General features: G+C 38.5%; 1 protein-coding gene and 1 non-coding gene across 4 annotated transcripts in view; both read left to right on the top strand.

Moving 5' to 3' along the window:
• Odr4 (odr-4 GPCR localization factor homolog) overlaps positions 1-17676 on the top strand; it is a 198912-nt gene that overhangs the window by 174890 nt on the left and 6346 nt on the right. For 2 of the 3 annotated variants that reach the window (XR_010044401.1, XR_010044402.1), the window contains 2 exons: positions 6352-6601; positions 9337-10304. The gene's annotated coding sequence lies outside the window, so the exon portion shown is untranslated. Of the gene's footprint in view, positions 1-6351; positions 6602-9336; positions 10305-15637; positions 16508-17676 lie in introns of those variants that run through there. The other variant, XR_010044403.1, reaches the window with a different exon arrangement.
• On the top strand, positions 13319-13481 carry LOC111758328 (U1 spliceosomal RNA). The gene has a single exon (XR_002792521.1). It is a non-coding gene; the product is annotated as a U1 spliceosomal RNA (small nuclear RNA).

Genomic DNA, 17676 nt, shown 5'->3' with positions numbered 1-17676 from the left:
CATGTGCCAGCTGCTTCATGGGAAGGGCGGGTTGACTTTTTGGCTCTCTTTCTGGCCCACATGGCTGCTGCTGACTCACAGGTAGATTTTTTTTAAGCTAGATTTTTTAAAGCTAGGATGTAGAACTTCAAAGCATAGAGATATTGATTTACTCACTTTAGATGAAAGGCTTAATTTTAAAATTACCTGTTGTTATATTTATTAGCCAGAACTATCAGCTTATTAACTAGCATTGTGTAAAATTGGTCTTAGTTGGTACAATCATGTATACTATGACTTTAAATTCTGTAATAGATTTCATCATCATTTATTAAACAGTATAGAAATTTAGGCCTCATAAAATTATCTTAAACCTCACATTATTTTCAAGTTTCCAAGCTTCAAATTGAAACTAATAGCAAGTTTCTCCTAATTAATAGAGTATCTGAATTAGTCAAATTTATTTGATTATTTTCAAATGTACTACCAAATTGATCAGACGATTGAAAAGTCAATTAGTAAGTTACAAAAAGTTAATTATAGCTGAATGTGGTGGTGTACACCTATAATCCCAGCACTTGAGAGGGTGAGGCAGGAGGATTATTACAAATTTGAGACCAATGTGGGCTAAAAAGTGAGCTCAAAGCCAGCCTGAATTGCACAATGAGACCCTGTCTCAAAAAAAAAGAAAGAAAGAAAGAAAGAAAGAAAGAAAGGAAAACAATGCAATCAATTATATAGTGCAAGTTTGGAAGTGCATCCCTGCTAGCTACGTGGGTCCCAGAAGTTCTGAACTCTACCCACCATGCGTCAAGGCCCCAGTGCTACTCCAGAGATGCATCCCTACTAACCACCTGGGTCTTGGAGGTTCTGAACCTCATCCAGCCAGGTGCAAGACTCTGGCAATACACTCTGGGGGTCTGTCCCTGCTAGCTGCATGGAGGATCTAAGTTCCTCCCAGTCCAGTATCTCAGCTCAACCCAATGCAATCCATCAAGGGAATGCCTGCCCAACCTCACAGGTATTGAGCCCTGCCTAGCCCAGAGCCCCAGAGCCACCCATGAGGAAGTGACCAGCTCAGCTGGTAGGTCCTGAAGATATTTGAGTTCTGCCCATCCCAGCAGAAACCACGAGGTGAGATGGGTCCAAGATGGGGAAAACTGGAAACTCACAAGGCAGATGGGCATGGAATAGGACAGAACTATGGTAATCAATAGGATTAATTGTTCATGTAAAATAATCTGACATGTCATTGATTTGGCCTCTAATATCTTGAATAGTTAATTGAGATATTAGTGTAAAGCTCAGGAATGTACACATATTGTAGTTTTTACAATTGCATAAATACCTCCTGTGCTGTTAGAATGTCTAATGTCATCTGATTTTGGAGAAAGGCCTGTTTCATTAATTTAACCTTTTTTATTTATAACAGAGGTCAGTAGTCATTTAAAGGCTGTTGAGTATAGTTCATTAATGTTTCAATGTATGTCATATAACTTTCCTTTGGATAAGATCTGGTGGACTCCAGTAAAAGGAATCTAAAAAGAATCTAGCATGTTTGTTATTGATTTCATCTGTATGATGCCTTGGAGTCTGGCAAATTTTAGGCAACAATAACAAACTTTAATATAAATATGTATACAAAGGCAAGTATAATCATGGCATGAGCATTAGAGCTAACAGTAAGTATAGAAACTGTTTCCAAAGGATAGCAATTTTAAACCATTGACACGTAGGTCCCTTTACTGATGGAGTCTGACATTTTGTCATAAATCCCTCTAGCTTTAATTATAATTATCTCCAAATTTTTGATAATGTATGAGAACTAGATTAATATATTCTTCTGACAGGTGAAACTCTCTTAAAGTTTTGAACATGACTAACAATATGTACTGTATTTTAAAAAGCAATCTCAGTATCATTTTAATAGTTGGCAACTTGGATATGTACATACACACACACACACACACACACACACACGCAACATTCAGACATGATAAAATCTCTCTACAGTTGGAGTCAAGCTTTTAGGCATAACTAAAAAGAATGAGTGAAGAGAAAGTTATCCTCCTTAGTCTAAATGTGTTTAAGTCCAGTATGTATGTTGCTTTTGCAAATGGCTCCTTCTAGTTTCGTCTAGAAGTCAGTTCTCTCCACTGTGTCTCAGGTTCAATCTCTGGAGGAGACTGTGCCCGGGACACTAAGCTGGAACATGGCTTTTATGTGTGTTCTCCTGGAAAGGCAAAATTCCAGTGTCTCATCTAACCCAGAGACGGGGTTTGTGTCCCTCATCTAAGATGACTTCCTTGTCTTCAGCATTATCAAATTCTCATTTTCTATGGGCTTAAGTTAGGAGGAAAATGTTGAAATAGTCTAGAGTTCTTTCTTATTTCATATGCCTCTAGAAGGAAAGTACAAAGTGTGGAAGGATTAACAGTAAAGCCAAAGAGAGGAAACCGAAACAGGACCGGCTTGACATTTCCTCTATTGCATAGAGGAGGATCTGAACCAGTCTGTCTCAGTGAAACCATACCTCCAAGTCTTGCGGCTGGGCATTAGCCTAGCACTGCTTAAACAGTGGAAGGAGTCCTGGTTTTATTGTAGGCATGTCTATTTTCTCACTCTGAACTAGATTTCATTTCAGAGAACCATTTTACAGAAGTTTATATGAAAGTCTGCTAGAGGTGTTCTAATATTATTATTTCTAGTGCTATTGTCTAAATACAGCCAAGCTAGGAGTACCAGTAAATTTAGCAACTAATTTAAATGCAAGATGTGCAAGAAAAAAAATGTCCCATTAAAAGAATATCATAACCTTATATTCTTCCCATGTTTTAATTTACATTTATCATTATTTAAGAGACAAGGCAATTAAAAACAATGGGTAAAAACAAATCACAAGAAATTAGCACAAGTAATTATAATCAACTGGCAAAGACAAAGCAAAATTTCAAGCATAGAAATTTGGTACCGAGATGAGTCCCAGTCCAGAGTCTATGAAACAAAAGCAAACTCTTACCTCTGTCCAATGATTTCAATAGAAGACCTCCAAATGATATAAGGGAATGAAACTCCCAGCCTACTAGATGTCTGGTATGATTTCACATTCTCTAAAATTGAAGAATAAATTTTAGGAACAATAGAGGTTAAGAGCAAACTATTTATATTGATAGAAATCATGCTTCTGTCTGAGAGTCATAGAAGGGGTCCCGAGTAGGTTGCCCTAGACTATTTAGCTTTAAATCACATGCTAATCCTATTAATTTAACATTTTATGACTTCATTTTCTAGTCTTTAAATTGAACTACTGCTGGTAGATTTATATGTAGTATAAATTTATTTATATGTAGGTATAATCATATAGTTATAGAGACTAAATTAATATATGTAAAATATTTTGAAAAAGCCTGGAACATAATAATGGTTCAATAAATGCCATTTGTTGTTTACTGTTATTTAAATGAATTCAATGAACATAATTTAGAGTTTTTGGATGTTTTGCCAATAGTGTGTCATTGCACAATAACAAACAAAATGTCCAGCTAGACACACAAAAAAGTAGAAAAATCAATAGTTATTATGGGGTGAATGGATAAAAATGGTTGTAAAGAGCTACCTCCTATTTTAGTCTCAAGATTATACCTGAAGGTTTTGAGGAGTGATGCCACAAGATGGCACAATAGAAGCTTCTTGTCCTGCCTCCTGCCATCCCTGACTAGAAATATCAGTTGATCACCATTCATGACAAAATTGCTTATGAAAGGAATCTGAGGATCCAGATAGGATACCACATACCAGTAAAGCCACAGTCCAGAGACGGCTATTTTGAGAACAAAGGCTCACCCTCCTGATAGCATTGCCAACTACATACAATAAGCATTGATAGGCCACATTTAACAAGAGAGTACTCATTTTCCTTAAGGTCATGTGGAACATTCACTAAAGGCCCTATTTTTGACCCTAAAACATATCAAATTCAAAGGAATACAAATAATACAGCAACTGTCTTCAAACTCCAATGGAAAGAATTAATCAATAACAAAAAGATACTCAAAAAAATTCCAAAGTATGTTACAATTAAACAAAACATTTGTGTTATGCATGATTCAAAGAAAAATCTCAAGGAAATTTTAAAAGACATTTTTTAGACTAAATTAAAATCAAAATATCCAATGTTGGAAATTTAATGAAAGTAGAATTTAAAGAAAAATATTCAGTGAAGAAATATGGTAGTCACAGTAAAGAAGAAACAAGGAAATGGATTTCTACTTTTAGAAATTAGAAAATAAAAGAGGTCAAGAAGCAAGCCCACCATATGGATTGGCACCATGCACGAGCCAGTGAAGAGACAGCCAGATGCCAGCCTTTTCCTATGAGTCAGTACCATTTGCAGACTGAGGGGGAAGAGAACAAGTCGCCAAGAAGCAAGCCCTCCCTGCAAATCAGTGCTATCCAAGGGCTGCTGGGGAGATAGCCAGACTCCAGCCTTTTCCTGTGAATCAGTGCCATTTATGGATTGGGGAGGGGGAAGAGAACAAGAAGATAGCACAAGCAAGCCCTCCCTACAATCAGTGCCATGAGTGGGCCACTGGGGTGAGAACCAGATGCCAGCCCCTTCTAACACACAAGCTTTGAAACTGTAAGAGGCAATCCCCTCCCTAAGCCACTGGATTATTCAGAGAAACATACGCTGTGATGATGGCAATTGAGGAGGAATATAATTTAATGCTTGTAGTGTTTAGTGTTTCACTGACTTTGTAGGTCTAAAGCTGGTGGTCTGATCTTGTATTCAGAGGATGGAATACCACAGTGTAGCATCTATGGAGGATCGCATTCTGAGGGTGGTGGCCATTGTTGATATCCTATTGTCTTGTTTTGAAGTCCTGCATCATTTTCATGGTTTTGTTTGGTTGAGTTTTTTTTATTGTATCAAATAGTATGAACAACTGTTTCAAATATAACAAGATATCTTGTGGTAGCCATTTTGGATTTACTGTCATCTTGTTTTTAAGTCCTGCATTGCATTCATTGTTTTGTTTTTATTGGTTCTATTCTGTTCTGTTTTGTTTGTTTTTTACTATGTCTGAGGGTATCTGTAGCTATTTTGAAAACAACAAGAGGCATTATGGTAACCATTGTTGATTTCCTGTTGTTTTGAAGTCTGGTATCACACTGGTTTGTTTTGATTGGCTTTATTCTGTTTTATTTTGCTTGGTTTTATTCTTTTTACGATAAAAATTTTTAAAAATACAGGGCCAGGGATTTATCTCAGCAGCATAAGTGTCTGCTTGGCAAGTACAAGGTCATGAAGAAAAAAAAAAAAGAAAATACAATATAATGAAATAGTTCATAGTAAAGATCATTTAAAATTGAACATAGAAAGTCAATGAAACAAAGAAAAACATTGATTCTTTCAAAATATTAATAAAATCAGTAAGCTTCTAGCTTGGCTGAGAAATAAAATGGAAACATATAAGTGATTAATATTAGAAATGAATTAGTGGATATCACTACAGATGTTATGGACATTAGAAGGATAATAAAAGGATGTTGTGAACAACTCTGTTACCACAAATTTGATAAAATGGATAAAAACGGATCTTAAAAGACACATTTTTCCAAACTCACACAAGAAGTATACTTTCTGAGTAGACCTGTATTATTTAAAGCTTGAATATGCAAGTAACCTCTTAAAAATCACTAGCTCAAATGAGTTCACTATAGAATTTTGCCAAAAATTTCAGGAAGAAGTTTTACCAGTTCTGTAGAGTATCCTAAAAATTACTGACTTATTCTGAGACAAGTATTCTAATAGCAACAGTATGCAAAAACATCAGAAGAAATGAAAACTACAGACTAATATCTGTTGAAAGCAAAAATCTAAAACTTAGTGTGACCATTTCTCCTAAGAATAAGCATAGTATCAAATGAATCTCTGCTTGCTCCATACGTAGTGCCAGGTGCACAACTTGCTGGTTTATAGGAGTAGCTGATGATATCCAAAACCTGGCTAAAGGATTAGGAGGATGGCAAAGAAGTGTGCACCTCTCCCTCAGTTCCCAAGGCCCTATCTTGTAGGGAGCCGAGTGACAGGCATTGCTGCCTAGATGTCTCTCTCTCTCTCTCCTGTGGGCACTGCGTCTGCCTACATTAACCATAATCCTCTTCTGCTTACGTCACTTGTCCGGATGTGATGGTAACCCTGTTGTATTCATCTGTTTAACCTCTTCCTGTCCCAGCTCCCGCCCTTAGCCTATAAAAGGTGTGATTATTTTCTCAATAAACCGGAGGCTTGATTGGGTTAACATCAACTTGCCTTCGTCTCTTTTTGTCTCCCCCATGTCTTTTGTTTAATCCCCGTTTCTCCTCCAGGAGTTCCGAACTTGTTGATCTGCAGGCCGGATCAAGTGGCGCCCAACGTGGGGCCCCTGGCACGGAGAAGTTAACGAGGGAGCCGTTCGAGAGACAGCCGGCTTAAACCGAAAGTGAAAGCAAATTGAACCAGAGACCTCGGCCGAGGAATGAGTAAACTGAATCAAGGATTAAAGTTTAAAACAACAGGACATTAAATCAAGTGCCGAGACCTGCGCAGACGACTACCCGACGTCCTGCCCGAGTCACGGTGAGTGAACGGCAACCCCATTTCCCTTTCCCGACATGGGTCAAGTATTGAGCGAACATGAACTGTTCGTTGGAGGCCTTATAAAGGCATTAAAGACAAGAGAGATAAGGGTTGAAAAACAAGAATTATTACAGTATTTTCAGTTTATTCATAAGGTTTGCCCTTGGTTCCCCCTAGAGGGTTCTATAGATACCAAGAGGTGGAATACAGTAAGAGATGTTTTAAAAGATTATTATAGAGTTTTCGGTCCAGAAAAGGTTCCTGTGACCACCTTTACATATTGGAATTTAATTTCTGAGCTGCTTGCCCAGAGGCATGCAGACCCTCAGGTTGAGGAGACAGCTGCACTGGGTGAGGCTGCCTTGCGCGACTCCCTTAAATCTACCTCAAAACCGTCCTCAAAAAAATCTGAAGCCTCTGATTTCTCAGATGCAGAAAATGATGGCCTGTTAGAGGTCCTTGTACATGGTGATCTGCCACCACTTCCACCTGTTGACGTGATCAGCAGGTCCCAGGATGGCAGCCCGCCACTCCCTGTGCCTCCATGGCCAATTGGGGATTCATATAAGCCTTTAGGAACAACCTTAACTCTGAAAAGCTTGCAGCCGCAAGGCAGCTGGTGCAGAACCAGTTAGATGCAGGCCACATTGTTCCTAGTAATTCCCCTTGGAACACACCTATCTTTGTTATCCGGAAAAGGTCAGGAAAGTGGAGGCTGCTACAAGACCTTAGGGCGATAAATAAGACAATGGTCTTAATGGGGCCCCTACAGCCAGGCCTCCCCTCACCCAGTGCCATTCCTTTAGGATTTTTTAAAATTGTCATAGATCTTAAAGATTGCTTATTCTCTATTCCTTTACACTTCATGACTTCCAAAAACTATTGGGAGATATTAATTGGCTCATACCATTTTTAAAACTAACTAAACATGATTTACAGCCCCTTTTATGCACTGCTTCGGGGAGACATAGATCCAACTTCCCCCCGAGAGCTTACACCTGATGCCAGGAGAGCGCTCAGTAAAGTAGAAGAGGCTATTGCTCAACAAACTGTTTCCTTCATGGACTACAATGAGCCTTTACAGTTTCTCATTTTTAATACAAAGCTTTGCCCTACAGCAGTGTTCTGACAACAAGCTCCCCTCATGTGGGTCCATTTACCAGTCTCTCCAAAAAGAACACTTTTGCCTTATTTCCAAGCTGTCTCAGACCTAATAATCCAGGGTAGAAAGCAGGGAAAATGTTACTTTGGCAAAGAACCAGACATTATCATTCAACCTTTTACAAAAGACCAAATAGATTGGCTACTTCAGAGTACTGAAGTGTGGCCTATTGCCTTAGCTTCCTATTCAGGGACTATTGACAATCATTACCCTCCAAATAAGCTAGTTGACTTTGCTAATCGTCACTCATTTATATTCCCTAAAGTCACAGCTTCACAACCCCTTCCGGGTGCCCTGGTTTTATTCACTGATGGCTCATCCTCTGGAAGAGCTGCTTATGTATCTCAAGACAATGTTTCTACCCTCCAGGCAGATACTTCCTCTGCACAATTAGCAGAGTTAGAAGCTATTCTTGCAGCTTTTGCTGCTTACTCTGACCAACCATTTAATTTATATACTGACAGTGCTTACCTTGCTCAGTCTGTTCCATTGTTAGAGACTGTTGCTGCTATATGTCATGCTTCCCCAGCTGCAAATCTGTTCAAACAATTACAATGCTTCATACGGCTTCGCCGTCATAAGTTCTTTATCGGTCATCTGCGAGCTCATTCCAACCTCCCAGGGCCTCTTGCCCAAGGAAATCATTTGGCTGATGTTGCTGTACGAGCACAGGTTTTTATGGCTCAGGACTCCAAGGTGTCTGAGGCCCAACAAGCCCACCAGCTACATCACCTCAATGCTCACACCCTCCGCCTTCTCTACAAAATTACCCGTGAGCAAGCCAGACAAATTGTAAAAAATTGCCCATCTTGTGCTATCCACTCACCTGTTCAACACCTAGGAGTCAACCCTAGAGGTTTAATTCCTAATGCCTTATGGCAAATGGATGTTACCCATTTCAATGAGTTTGGCAATCTAAAATATGTACATGTCATCATTGACACTTATAGTGGCTTCATTTTTGCCACTCTCCAGACTGGAGAAGCTGCTAAACACATTATAGCCCATATGCTGTCAGCTTTCTCAGTTCTGGGATGTCCTCAACAGCTTAAGACCGATAATGGCCCTGGCTATACCAGCACCTCCTTTGCTCAATTTTGTAAAAGCCTTAATATCCTCCACACTACAGGTATACCTTACAATCCTCAGGGACAAGGCATTGTTGAACGTGCGCATCGTTCTCTTAAATTCACCATAGATAAAATAAAAAGGGAGACATGGTACCCCACCCAGGGGTCCCCTAGAAATGTCCTTTCACATGCTCTTTTTATTTTAAATTTTCTGACCCTGGATGCTTCAGGCTGCTCCGCAGCATCTCGGTTTTGACATACTCAGACTCAAACACGGTTTGCATCTGTTTTATGGAGAGACCCACTAACCAATGTGTGGAATGGCCCTGATCCAGTCCTTATCTGGGGACGAGGTTCAGTGTGTGTTTACTCTCAACAAAATAGAAAAGCTAGATGGCTACCTGAACGCCTCGTAAAGCAAGTAGACAGTTCTTCAAAGACCCCATGTAACGCCCAGGAATAATGTTATTTCCTGAGGCACAATCCCCTGTGTTCTCTTACAGGTGACACATCTCCCTGGAGCCTTATGCTGCTTAACCAGCCTTCTTGAGCCACACCACACCCATGGTGGATTTTGACCCCTGCCAAACAGACTGCAACTGCTGACAGCCATGCACAGAACCCCATGACTGTGGAAGAGGCTCTTCTCGGTCTGGAGGAACATACGCCAGCCAAATAGACTGCATCCAGTGTTATACAAGGCATGCTCCAAGACACAGGAGAATGACTTCATACAGAGACACCAACAAATGGCTGTCAACCCCTTCTCCTTGATTTTGGGGGGGGAGTTTTTCCCTTACCTAGTCCCCCTTTTGGGTCCCCTAGCTGACCTATTGTTTCTCATTTCTGTGAGTCTTGTATTTTTCAGAGGATTATGATGTTCATTAATAACCGGATAGACGCATTTATGGCAAAGCCCATTCAGGTACACTACCATCAGCTGGAGATGACAGATCAACAAACCTACAGGGAAGGAATTCCCACGAGTGGCCCATATGATGATGCGGCCTGACTGCCCTGGGGCAATGGACAGGCAGTCAGAGACGGGCAACTAGGACATGCATGTTAATTCCAACGGCCACCTAAGACAGGCACAGTACCAACTGCTGTTCTGCAAGCCCATGACGGGTAAGGCCTGGTTGGGTTCATGCAATGAGGTCCTTGACCTAAGACAGACGCTGTCCTCACAGGGCCTGCCATACTCTTAATTAAATAATATAAAAAGGGAGGAGATGTAGGGAGCCGAGTGACAGGCATTGCTGCCTAGATGTCTCTCTCTCTCTCTCCTATGGGCACTGCGTCTGCCTACATTAACCATAATCCTCTTCTGCTTACGTCACTTGTCCGGATGTGATGGTAACCCTGTTGTATTCATCTGTTTAACCTCTTCCTGTCCCAGCTCCCGCCCTTAGCCTATAAAAGGTGTGATTATTTTCTCAATAAACCGGAGGCTTGATTGGGTTAACATCAACTTGCCTTCGTCTCTTTTTGTCTCCCCCATGTCTTTTGTTTAATCCCCGTTTCTCCTCCAGGAGTTCCGAACTTGTTGATCTGCAGGCCGGATCACTATCTCACCCAGAATTCTTTGCAACTTACTCTTTGTTTAATGGTTGCATCAATCTAATGAGAAATAATTTTAAATTACTGTGAAATTTCAGTACTAATGACTGAAGAGGAGAATCATGGACAGGAATTTATTTGCCATATGAAAATATAAGAAAATTAATTATCTTCATTTGTGACTTTGACCACATAAAAATATATTCAGGGTTTTGGGGAAATTATAGTACTCTTTGCTTCATATTTACCAAAAGAGTTAAAGATGAGTCAATTTTAATAGATTATGCAATACATAATATTCTTATCAACTAAAACATGTAACTTTGATTATTTTATATTATTTTCTCACATTTAAAGAAATCATTGCTTTTTATTTATTATGTGAGGACAGCTTTTATCAGAACTTAATAATCCCAGTGAGAGTGGCTTGTTATATGAGAAAATATACCTTTGGGAACATTTTTAGGAAATTAAGTTTCTAATTATTACTTTTTTGGAAGTTAGAGCAACATATTCCTAGCTCTGTAGAGTTACTTTTATGTAAAATCTGTAAAAACTGATTATTGGCTGTCAATCACAGTAGAAATAATTGAGGAAATTATTATTTTAGATTTAACTTTCCAGGGCCAAAAGATTTATTTTTTTCCCAACATGTATTTGAGAAACCAAAAGAATATAGTTCAGTTTAGTCAACTATGTGTTTATCCTTTTTAAGACCTTCTTAATTAAAATAATGGTCACGCCAGGAGAAGTGATGCATACCTGTAAAACAGGCTACCTGGCAGGCTAAGGCAGAAGGATCACAGTTTGCCTAGTTTAGGCAAATTAGTGACCTAATGAGATCCTATCTCAAAATTGAAATATAATAAAAGGGATATGGATGCAGTTCAAAGTGGTAAGTTCTAGGCTCAATTCTCAGTAATAATAATCATAAAAATAATAATGATGATGATGAAATGTGCTTTTTATTTATTTCTTCCTTTCATATGCATCACTTAAAAATAATATTTTTGGTACCAGGAATCAAACTAATGATCTTGAACTTGCCAGTTAGGTGCTGTGCTACTGAGCTATATCACCAGCAAAAACAATACTTTCAAGGATTCAACTTTCCCCTAAGTATTAAGGATTATTTTTTATTTTTTCAAAATAATACTTTCAAAGGTTTGATTTTTCTCTTAAATATTATGGATTATTTTTTGTCTTTTCTTCAACTAATGTCACTGTTCTGAGCAGTTCTAGGTTGCAAACCCTTTCACTCATTCTAAATTTCTGTGTTTTAATCTCAACTCCAGCACCCAAACAAATTTTTTTGTGATTTCTGAAGTGAAAGACATTAATTTCCTTCTTACATTTCTATACGAACTGTTTATATTTTCATCTTGATATAAAGTAGCAAATAACCCTCCTATTATAGGTTCAGACAGTATCCTTAGCTTTTTCAAAGTGCTTATTAAAATTTTTTAACAGAAATTCATTCAGTGAGAAGTGTTAAAAAGAAAAACCAAGAAATATGGACAATGTGCAGTTATTTAGTGGAGTATGTTTTCTTCATGAGGCTCACACACTGTTTATGACACATTTAGAGCTGTATGTCTAGCACCAGCTAGGACTTGGCATGTGATAGGTGCTCAGTAAGAGTTATTGGATAGCCTCTTGCTTTTAAAAATACACATGGAAAAACATTTTGAAAAAGCTTTAAGTCATTAACAGTGTGTTGATGGTTATTATTTCCTTCTAGTCAATTAAGAAGAGTGCACTCTAGGGATCATGCTTCTGTAAGATGCTCAGAAAGGCAGGAAGGAAGCCAGCTAACATTCGTTGAGTTCTAGTAGGTGCCAATTGTGGTAGTTCCTTTGTATATATCCGCAATCACTTTTAGTACTTTAAAAACTGGATGTGGGAAGTCTTATTCTCATTTGTAAGAGGAAGGACAGGGCATTTTTAAAAGTTTCATTAATGCTTATCTTAAATGAAAAGTACAAATTATCATTTCTATCTTGAGTATAATTTATTGCCATCTGTATGTTTATCTCGGAAATTTTCAATTAAGGTTATTAAGCAATTTGTTTGTATTTTCATCATTTTAAATTTAGCATTAATGTGATATTTGCTTTAATTAAAGGAGGAAATGCAATATTTATAAACAATGAAAATCCCCAATCTCCAGCCTCAAGCAGTTTTTCTTCTGAGTAATAATATTTGATTTACATCTTTGGACTAAATTCTAAGTAATATAAAATGTTCCCCTCTTTTCCATTTTTCTAATCATGCCATCTGTCTTCACATCCAGATTAGGAAACTAGGCTATATAGCTGAACGTTATAACATAATGTTGACTAAGCGTGAAAAGGATGGCTGGATAAAAATATCATCAACCACAAAAAGTGTTGGGGTTTTCCCCAGTCTCAAATCATCCTAGCTTAAGTAATGCATGCAGAGTTCAAGGAGTTTATGTGTGAGGTCACTTTGTGAAGTAATAGTTTATTATGAATTTTTGCTTGGAAGAATATAGAACATTGGAGGTTATACAAGGGATTCTGGAATTTTTTGAAAGAAAGATGATGTATCTGGATTTAATGTGTGAAGATGTTAGAATTAGTCAGATACTTGGATGGTTTATCTTAGTGGTAGAAATGATAAAGTAATACAGGAAGTATGTGTGTAAACAAGTTTTATTACCCTACCTCTGCATGCATACCTGAGAAAGTACTATACTTTTTCTTTGAAGAGCAAATATTCCCTAGTATGGCTGGAGATGGAAACTTTCTGGCTTACAAAATTATTTTTGCTTGGGAGAAGAACTACATAGGGTCAAGCACCCTCAAAGGAAATATATTAAAAACTATGAGCTAATAGTTATCTAGTGGAGGCGATATGATCATGAAGGTGGTTTTCCCAGGTGAGGCATATCCATTGCACCCCAGAAGTGCTGGCAGCAGAGATATTGAGATCATGAAGGTAATTTTCCCAGGGTGAGGCTCACTTAGCCATTGCACTCCGGATGTGCTGAACCCTGTGATTTCCCAAGTGCGAAAAAATCAGCGGCCTAATTTGTGGTACTGTGGACTGTATTTGTGCTTCCACTATTTAAAGAGAGTAACAACAAACAAACAAACATCATGGGCTCTAAGAAGAGAAGGATCATATTAAATATGTTTTTTGTTTTATATTTCTGACCCATAGAAAAGTGGCTGCCATATGATAAATATATATATATATTTTAAATGAATAAGGAATATGTGGCATAGTTGCACTTAATTTGTGGACTAGAAATCTCTGCCCATATGAAGTCAACTTCATGAATGGATAAAAGATTTATTCAAGGTGCAAGATAAAAACCAGGTATGGTAGCAACTTAATCCCAGAACTCTGGGAGGCTAAAGTAGGAAAACTTGAAGTTTGAGCCCAACTTGGGCAATTTATCAATTTAACAAAATCTTGTCTCAAAATTGAAAATCAAGGGTTAGAATGTACTTCAGTGCAAAGGTGCTGGGCTCAATCCCTAGTACGGGGGGGGGGGAGAAGACAAGTGAATTTTAATGTAATAGTATAGTTATTTTTGAGACAAGGTTTTGTTATGCAGTCCAGGGTGATCTTGAACTCATGGCACTCTTCCTGCCTCATCTTCCCAGGAGCTGAGATTACAGGCATTTACCACCATGCCCAACAGTAGTATGTATTCATTAATATGGCCTCCAAATTTATATTGCACCTTACCTATCACTTAAGTTTTTGGTAAAATGTGAAAAAGTATCTACACCTGTCTGAAAAAGGGTTTAAAATAATCTTTCCAACAATTTATGGAAGGGTGATTTTTTTTTCATGTCCCACAGCTAATACAAATATTTCAATGAAATGAGAAAAGAAGCAGATTTGATAATTCAGCTGTTTTCTTTTAAACCAATCATTAATGAGATCTGTAAAATATAAAATAGTGTCTTTTTTTCTCAAAGGGTTTTTTTTTTTGGTTTGGTAATATGTTTAATAAAATATGGCAGCTTTTATACCATACAGTATCTGTGCCAACATGTACTGACTTATTATTATTTTCATTTTAAATAAACTATCTTAAATTAAATTATGGTACTTGCATCAGTGTCAGTCAGAGGCAAGCAGAAGAAAGAAACCATAATGACAATTTGAACAGAGAAAATTTGATATGAGTTATTACCAGTAAAAAGTTGCTAGCTCACAAAAAGAGGGAGGGGAACTCTAAGAAGTGCAGAAATAACAAATACAGAACAAAGGAGACTGAACAAGAAAGGAACTCAAAATTTAGAACAACTCTTCTTCTCTGCCCAAGACTGCAATCCATATCTCTAGAGAGGATGTGGTTGCTATAACATCCTGAAGCCCGTCAGTACTAAGAAACTTGCTGAGACTAGAGCTAGAAATGGCCCAAAGCATCAAATTGTTTTGTGGGAGGAAAACTGGGCTCAAGACATGCTACAAAGGAAAAACCTTTCCAGAGCCCACCTATGGCAAAAGTGGCCATCAATGCCAAAGTGTCACTCTGAGGGTCCTAAAAGAATCCCCTTCCTTCAAATTTGACCTTGTAGTGTCTCTCTAGCGCCCTCTATTGACAAAGCCTAAAATTGAGCTAGGTGACAAAGGAGACAGCTCCAAGATCAATACACAAGAGCCCTGCATGGTGGCACATGCCTGTAATCCCAGCACTCAACAGGCTGAAGCAGGAGGAGTGCCCTGAGTTCGAAGCCAGCCTAGGCTACATAGTGAGTTCAAGACCAGCCTGAACTACACAGTCAGATCCTGTTTCAAAACAAAACAAGATCAAAACACAGGGCAAAGAAGGGTAAATGTGGAGCTGAAAAGCAATAAATTGGTAATTGGCACACTGCACTGTGGAAAGAAGGAGTATTTATTACAAATGAAATGCTATATGTATATACAGAGATTTCAGTTTTTAGGAAACAAGTTACCATGTAAGCAAATGGAAAATAATAAGCATACTCCTTTTGTTAATTTATATATACATGTTGTAGTTAGAGATTGTGAGAACAATTAGAATCAGGACATGAGTTTATATTATTTTTATGATGGTCACCCAGAGCTAACACAAGAAAATGCAGGAAATCTATCCACAACACTAAAGACATAGAATATTTAGCTGAAGGCCTGAATCCCACAGCAATGTCCCACATGAGTCCAGATGAAGACTCCCATGAGTCTAGCTGGAGGTCTTGAGCCCACAAGAAGGACTCATGCCAGTCTCTTTTACAGGTCCGTGCCATGACCCAAAGGTCAGTGGTGGAAGCTAGAAAGTAGCAGAGTGAAGGAGCTGTGCTGGGAGGTTGAGGGTTCTACACTGGAGCCAAAAAGTCACACTCACAACAAAGACCAGCACTGTTCTGAAAAGCACCACAGCCATCCTCAGTGACACGGAGGCCCTGAGCTCCTCCGATGACAAGCACAGTCAAGTACATGCCAGTAAGCAGCATGATGAGTTCATCCTGGAGTCCAAGTGACACGTGTCTTCTCCTCCAGAGCCAGGAAGCAATGCTCGATGTGAGGATCAGAGCTTCTCCAGAAGAACCTAACGGCTCAAACAGCAACACATACGAGAACCCACAATGCCTCAATGCCTCAACGCACAGCTTCTCCTTTTCCAAGTCTCTATTTATGCTGGCAACTTTCCTCAGGTGGGACATCTACGTTCAGCACCATGGTGATTTAGTCCCTCTGGCCTTAAGTTGACTGCCAGTTTTTAATCCATAGCAGTACACAAAAAGTTTAAAATTGGAATAAAAATTAACAGTAATTTTACCATAGACATTGCTGATATATTGAATTGCAACAACGAATATGTATTACTTTTGAAATATCTACAAAATGTAATAGACTGCAAGAATTAAAATGGCTGAGTAGTAATCAGCAACAAAATTCAGCAAAATCAGAATCCAGATACCTAAAAATAGCAACTTCGTGAAGAACAAAAAGAATTAAATCTCCAGGAACTGGAAAAGAATTGATGGGAAAATTAAAAGCTATGCAGAAATTTCAGAAATGAACCTCAGAACAGAGAAAAGAACAAAGAATTCTCGAAGGTTACCCATGCTCCCAGTGAGGGGAACCTGTACCTTCAGAAGCAAGGTAAATGCCTATGTTTGGGAATTCCATGGAGAAACAATGGACTGGGCCTGCAGCGCGGGCTCAAGGAAACCCACAGTTATTGTAATATGCAAAAAGCAGCATGGGGTTTTACTCCAAAAGTAACTCCTTCACAGTTAGAAAAGGAATACAGTGCAGGAACCACTATAATGTCCAAATGTGTTATATCAGATGCTTTGAAGGGGTTTATTATTTAAGAAAGACTCAGAACCACTGTAAAAGCACTTCAGGGTTCCCAGAGTAACCCTCTTATAGTGACTGGGTGACACACAGACACAGGAGACTGTTGTGGAGAGTGTGTGGATTTGACATAGATCCCCTGAGAATTTTAAGCTCAGGCAGGGCAGGACATGGGGTCCGGCTAGGTTTGGTGAGGAGCCAAACCTAGCTTGTATGGCTCTCAGAAGTGGCTGGGTCTGAAAGTGTTTGCCTTAAATGCAGCAGGTTCCTGGAACCCTTGCCTCACTGTCTACATCCAGCACACTTCAGAAATCTGACTGCTTTCCCAATCTTCCATTGTGAGCAAGGACCACCTCAGCTTGGGAACCACAGCCTGGGATAGAGAGAGATCGGAGCCTTTGAAATGGGGAGGGGGAAGGACACTTCATAAACCCAGAGGCCATCAAGCTAGGTAGAAAACATGACTTGTTGGGTTTCAAAACCACAGATCATGGAAAGTAACCACTCATTTAAAAATACACAGAAACTTTTTTCTTTATTTGAACCCATTTTCTCTTTTTATGCCCTTCATTATGTTTTTCGGTGGGGATTTCCTCTTTTTCTTTTCTTTTTTTGCCTGTTTTATTCTTTTCTTTATGTTCACTTTTTTCTTTTTCCTCCTTTTTCTTTATTGTTCTTTTGTTATGTTTATCTAATTCTTTTAATTACTCTCTACTCCTTAATAGAATCTTTTGTCTGACTTTTCTTTCCTCCTTCTCATCCTTCATTGTTTAATTTTTCAAATTTTTTATCTTTCATTCTCCCATTCCCTTTATCTTTACTAGTATAATCATTAAGCTTTATTGATCTTTAGGTAGCTTATTAACTCTATGTTATTACTGTGATTTTTTTATTGTTAGTGGATGTGTAGCTGCATTTAGCAGGTAGTTATTGTCTCTCAGTATTTGATTTGTCTTAGTGTTTATATATTA

Source organism: Cavia porcellus, unplaced genomic scaffold (assembly GCF_034190915.1).
Source record: "Cavia porcellus strain 051 isolate PalLab524CR breed Dunkin Hartley unplaced genomic scaffold, mCavPor4.1 scaffold_29, whole genome shotgun sequence".
Classification (NCBI taxonomy): domain Eukaryota; kingdom Metazoa; phylum Chordata; class Mammalia; order Rodentia; family Caviidae; genus Cavia; species Cavia porcellus.
Note: the sequence above shows the minus strand (reverse complement) of the source record. Positions and strands in the feature narration are given on the sequence as shown.